A 7,235-nucleotide genomic window follows, 5' to 3' on the forward strand; every position below is an offset into this window, starting at 1 on the left:
ATCAATAATCATACTCACATATATGACCACATAATATATCTCAACCAAAATCAAACATACCTCATTTATACAATTTCACCCAAAATTACCAATTTCCACACTTCAACTCCTTAAACCTCATTATTCAATAACCAACCCAATCATTCATATATTCATTATCTGAAATTCATCCAATCACTTGTGTCATCATACAATGTACACATCAACTTACCTTCCTTATCTCTTTCCGGCCTCCAGCCCAAAATTCACGGCCTCCGGCCCAATTTCACAAATTAAATGCATAAACCACAAATTAATACTCATTACCCAATACATCAAATTTTCAATACACCAAGCATACAAGGCCACACAATTCTCAACCCAATCATCAATTCACATTACATACTAACTATACATATTAGCACCAACCATTTACACAATCCAAACTTAATCCTAGGGGCATCTAGCCTAGGAATTCTCATCACACCACACGGTACTTAAATGAAACTTAAACCGTACCTCTTGTAGCCAAACCAATTGAGCCTCTTCTTTGGAAGTCTCCACCAACCTTAGTCCCAAGCCTCACCAAAGCTCCTCAAGCAATACCAATCTCCCAATTGTGCACCAAGATCATCAAATACACTAATATAACCAATATCGCATAGATACATCAATCTAGGGCTCATAAAAATGACAAATCACAAGGGTTTGAGCACTTCTTACCTCAGCCCATATGAAGTAGGGATGGAACCCACTTGGAATCCATGTTGGAGTATCCCTAAACACCCAAAATCACAAGATTTCAACACTAACTACCCAAAAACGTGTAACAATGGGGAATTTCGAAAACTGGGCAGAGATGAATAGAATACTCATCACAAAACTTAGATAGAATTGTAGAGGATGAGAAGAGCGATGCGTGACCGCAAACGGCTCGTCGATCGGAGCTCCGTAGCTAAAGTTATGGTGGTTTGAAGATCAAAGAGAGTTAGGTTTTCTCTCTTCTCTTCTATCTTCTCAATTCAGCGCCCAACACCCCTTCTTTAGGGCAAAATGATCTGAAATGCTCATAACTAATGTTTATATATGTTGGGTCTTGGGCTCACTTAGGCCCAGTTCACTTATTTTTGTCCGTTGGCCAATTTTGGACCAAAACCTTTAAGATTAGCGTTCTAAATCGCACTTCAAATATTTCTACCTCCCCTAATTATAATTTCTCATTTCTTAATCTTATTTACTCATAATCAATTTTCTCAACTGCAGTACCAGACAGATCTCAGCCGATACTTCCGGTCAAAATTCCATTGCGCGCTTTTACGCAGAAAACTATGTTTTCCGACTCGAAAAAATTCACTAAATCCAAATATCATATTTAAATCATCAAATTCCAATTGCCAAATCTTTCAACCATATTAGCTCCTATTTAACTTAGTATTTAATTAATTTCGGTGAGACCGGGTATTACAATCTTTTTCACCATCATCGAACTTCAGCCTTCCCTCCATAATTGTTTCTTGGATCAAGTCCTTAAAATGGACAAAATTATTAGTTGAATGGCTAGTTGCTTGATGAAATTTACAATAAGGCTTTCCTATCAAATCTTTTATCAAAAGTAATGTTTTGCCTAACAAAATCAATTGTTTATCTTTAAGCAACATATCAAATATATGTTCTGATTTTGAAATATCGAAACTATATATTTTTTTCGCTCTTATATTTCAAATAATTAGATTTTTCAACATTTGTAATTTTCTTAAGCGAAAAGCAAACGTAAGGTGGACTTTTCTTTAACTCATCCAAATCAACTTCAGGAAATTCGAAGTCAGACTCTTCACTCGAAGATCCCATTTCAACATATGAAACTTTATCTTTTCGAGCAAAAATTTACTTTTGTACTTTTTCTCATTTTTAAACTTTTTTTTTTCTTTTTGAAGAATTTCTACTTGACGAACTCTTTCAGCCAAATGAACTAAATCAGGTACATGTACATTAAGTAACTTTTGACGCATATAAAAACCTAATCCCATAGTGGCTATCTTCACTACCTCACTTTCAGGAAGTGAAACATAGCATTGACTTTGAGCATTCTTGAAATGGGTCATAAAATCATTGATTGACTCTCTATCATCACATTTTAAAGCTACTAAGTCCGCGATTGTCACATTCAACTCCCCTCTATAAAATTGAGAATGAAAAATACTTTTCAACTGTGCCCAAGTTGCAATCGAATTAGGTCTTAAGTTTGAAAACCAAGTAAAAACATTCTTCGTTAAAGAAGAAGGGAAAATTTCATTTTTAAATTTCATCATTTTTCAAATTGCCTAATTCGACTATATATTGAGCAATATATTCAGTAGTTGATTCACCTACTTCTCCTGCAAACTTTATTATGATCTTGGGGTTTTTTACATCCCTAGGAACTTCTACCATTTACACAACAGCATAAAATATAAAAATAAAATATAGCCGATTTATAAAGCCCACATTAATTCTGACCCTACTACAAACATCCTCGACGATTCTTGTCACTTGATAACATTCACCACGTTGATTAACGAACATTCTAGACACCATTTCATTTATATTTTGATCACGTCGAACTATGTGAGTGATATTTCCATCAAGATTCACATTATCATTTCTATTCCTAGGATTATTCCCCAAGTCTTCTGGATTTACTTCTATATTTTGACGATCACTATCATCATAATTGACTATTTGAGTAATTCGTTCAACTTGCCTAGCCAAACGCTTAAATTTTGTTTCATGATCAGCCATCATAGGGTTTAAAATAGTAGTCATCTGTTGAGTCAATTAATTGACCAAATCATGATGACTCTCATCGACATATTGTCAAACTGTTGCCATCAAACTAAGATTATTTGAAGTTGACCCTACTTGATAATCACGGAAAAACTCAGGATGATGCATTGGTGGTTGATTATTCGCCACTCATTGTGTATTTTTAAATCTAATTGGAGACACATAACTACTCATGGGTGGGGTGTAACCGAGAGGAAGATCAAAAGGAGGCTAACCAGCAGTCACAGGCGGTTGTGTTTATATTTGGAAAGTTCGTGGGCGTGGATTACATCCATTATTTCCCATAGGTGGATTATTAACTACCACATTTTCTCCAAGCCCAACTCCTGAGTTATGAATGATGTCTTCTGTATGCAATGACAACTCTGCAGAAGTTTGAGTAACTGCGACAGGAATATTATCATTCGTAATTACCTAACATTAGTATCAGAAATATCATATGCCATATGTATAACTTTTCCACTTCTAAGTCGCATAAACTAAATCATTATCAAAAAATCTAACACAATTTTTAAAACCGTCTTACCGGGCTTGCCAATTTGTTATGAAGATTTTTAGCAAATCTGGATCGGTTCAATATCTAATAATATGGGAGCGAAATTTATTCCTCTTTGTGAGTACCAATTTCAAATTGTGCATCAAAAGTTTTATCTTGTACTGATTAAAAAACTTGAAATGGAAAGAAAAAATTTAAGAAGACTAGAATGAAATGAAATCAATAAGTAATTAAAGATATCAAAATAACTGACTTGTACATCAATTAAACACCTCTAACATGATCAAAGAATTTTGAATTCAAATACAATGCATAAACATAAAAAAAAGTAAAGAAAAAAAAATCTTTGTAAAGAGAAAGTAAATTTGCAAGAAAAACTAAAGTTAAATATAAAGACTATGAAAGGAACCTTAAAGAAAAATAAACTCTGAGCAAGATCAGAAAACTTTTGGGAATATAAAATTACAAGAGTGTTTTCTGGATAACAATTCACTCGAAAAAATCCTCCATCCCAAATATCACCATTAAATTTCCAAATTATGATTCTAAATTTTTTCACCCGTCGCCCTTTAATTAATTATTTGTTTAACTTTTCTTTAAACGAGGTTTGACATTAATCAATACATCTTACACCTATATTTTTTAAAATTTTCACACATAAATTAATAAAATTTATTTATTAAAGGTAATTTAGTGTTTATACTAATCAAATATGATAAAAATAGTGGTTGTGGAAAAATTACTAATTTCAAAAAATTTCTCTAAAAAAATAGTGGCCCAACAAACAATGGCAGACTCTTAACAATATCAAGAACTAGCTTGTTGAGTTGTCCAATAATATAACAAGGTCATAAAACTAATGACATTAGAAGGAGACAAAGCTATAACACTTTAAACTACTGTCAGTCTATATTTGTATCCAGACAAAGCATTTGATGTAGCTCTCTACGAGAATTTATTTGATAGAGCTGTTCAAAATATTTATAAAATAAGTCTAGCTTGTTATGTTGTATTTACTTATAAGAAACAAAATTTTTACTAATTTTAATTTAAACCTCAAAAAAATGTTGATTAACAGATTAGCATATATTGTATCAAGTTTGCAACAACCAAAGACTTGAATCCATATATCTAACCTCAGATAGAATAGCAAAATTCAAGTCTCAACATATGCAAAGAAGAACAATAAATGAATAAATCTAAAATTAAATTATTTTTCATAGAACCTCAATATGTTACTTTCATCTTCAAATTGATCTTTAACTATCTCTTATTTTTTTCTCATTTAACCACCACTAGTTTTATGGTGTAATAGAACTTTCAAAAAATACAGATTTTAAATTTCTCACATTCAATTAGATATAGACAAGATATCAAACAAAAAGATGAAAAAATTGAAATAGAAGCTAAGCTAATAAACAGATTTCAGCCATTCTAAAAATCTAACAAAAAAAAAATAATAATAATAATAACCTTTTCACTCTCGATAAAAGATCCAATTTTTCAGTTGCACCGATAAAGTTATGACTATTGACTGTGAACAGAAATAATCTTATAAATTATGTTTATCCTCTCAAAAAAGAAAAGGTAAAATTGAGCCAAAAATCCATTAATGCATTTGGCCTTCCAAAACTTGAGAAACTTTCGCTGGGTCAAATACTCAAATCCTAAAACTTTGAGAATAAAAATTAAAAATAAATTGCAATTAAAAGTCTATTGTGGTGGAATGGAGATCCAAAATACCGAATCAAATTAAAATTCCTATTTTGACAGAAGGATGCACGAACCTTGTTTTGTGCGTATGGGAGATTTTTGGCAGTAGCTCTTCTGCTGTGATATAGCTGCCAATTGCAGATCTGCGTCTTCTAATGGGACAAAGGTTGCATGTGTTTTGTGGATTGTAATTTTTCATTACCTAATTTATTAATATGTGGGGTTTAAAATAGATTACTAAACCATTTGTTGCTCATGAATAAATACAGAATAATATTACGTTATGGCTATTTTATAAATATTTTAAACAACTCCATCAAATAAAATTCCTATAAGAAAGTTCCATCGAATACTTTGTCTACATAAAAGTATGTACGTTTTGATGCATTATAAAATTGAAAAATTCTACCAATCGTATATAGAATTATCCATTATTCTTACATAGTTATGTTAATTCAAAAAGCGACAAAATCATCACAAAATAAAAGAAAAATAATTATAAAAAATTATATATATTTACAGTAAAACTATTTTTATCATGTGCGAATCTTTTACATAGTCAAAAGGAAAAAATACATTATATAAAAGCATAAACAAACATTTATAATTTTGGCTGATAACTATATTTGCATTTGTACCTAAGTACCTTAGAAACTAAACTACAAAAGAAAATTATTAACTACTTCGTAAATTTTCTAAAAAAAATTCAGAGTATGAAAATAAATTGATTGCCTCTCTATTATCCAAATAAAAGCAGAGAAAGACTCCAAACAAGACTTGAAAAAGGTTAAAAAGAAAAGAAAGAAAGACTAAAGAAAAAAAGTTTTCCAAAGACCGAGAAACAAAAATACAACAAAATTTAGAAGAGCCTTGGTTGATCATCCATGATACTTAACTGGTTGCAGTGGCTCGAACTCTATCAATATGAAGGTAGAGGTTAGACTGGTAGTGGTGCAATTCTAAAATTTTTTTGAATTATGTTGAGATTATGTTACATATAATATATATTTATAAAACTAAAAGCGTGAGATCATTTAATAACTAAATATTTTTGTTTTAAAATTTAAATTATACAGAATTTCAATGAGATAGAAAAGATAAAGTTTAGATAAATAATTAATTTGAATTACCAAAATAATCTATAAATAGATGGAAATAAATTTATGAAGCAAATCCTAATCAAATTTAAATAACTAGCTAAATTTTAACTTTTAAATTTTTTGTATAAAGTTGTTGTATATTAATAATATAATTTATAAATATATATCAATTAAATTAATCTAATTCAAATCGCCATTGTTTGAATAATTGATTCAGAATTTAGATTAGATAACATCAACTTTAAATAAAGATAATTGCATATAAATTTTTATCTTTTTATTTAGATCGAAGGATATCAGACACATTAGATCTTGATTTCTGCTAAGATTTTTCTTTTCAAAAAAAAAAAAATATATAATACTCTACATCCAAAAAGAATATAGTGTAAAAAAAATGCAAAGTCAAATAATAATAAAACAATCATTTAAAATTAACTACTCAACAAGATAAAATTTATGGTTGTGGAATATATAAGAAATAATGCTTAAACCCAAATAAATACGCTCCTTAGAAAATGACATTGCACTACATTAAACTTGTGTAATTGAAGTTATAAATACTAGCGGCTCAACAGGTACTAACGTGCCTGTTCAGCCGCTTTTCTATTGTTTTTAAAAAATTAATTTAATTTTTCTGTTAATATATTATTTATTTTTTAAATTTATTAGATAAATATTTTTTTATTTTAATATTGACGTGATCTTATTTATATTATATTTTGTTGAAATTAAAATTACTATAAAACACTTTAAAATGTTAAATTATAAAACCACACAATAAAGAGGTAATATAAAATGGTCATAGTTTAAAATTCTAGGTAATATATGAGGTGAAATATTCGATAGAGTAAATTTTTATTCTCAACTATTCTAAAATATACAAAAAGTATTTTCAGAATGATAATGCTTCTATTGTATTTCTTTAAAAGTTTTAATGTCGTCTATTAATTTATAATATTTTTAATTTAATTTTTTAAATTTATTATGACAAAATAACGATACGATGAAGTTTTTGTCCGCTAAAATTGCGAAAATATTTTTAAAAATTAGTTTATTCATTGTACTTTATTTTTTTTTTGGTGTTTATGTTATATTCCATACATTATTAAATTTTAATTTGATAA

Source organism: Arachis duranensis, chromosome 1 (genome assembly GCF_000817695.3).
Source record: "Arachis duranensis cultivar V14167 chromosome 1, aradu.V14167.gnm2.J7QH, whole genome shotgun sequence".
Lineage (NCBI taxonomy): Eukaryota > Viridiplantae > Streptophyta > Magnoliopsida > Fabales > Fabaceae > Arachis > Arachis duranensis.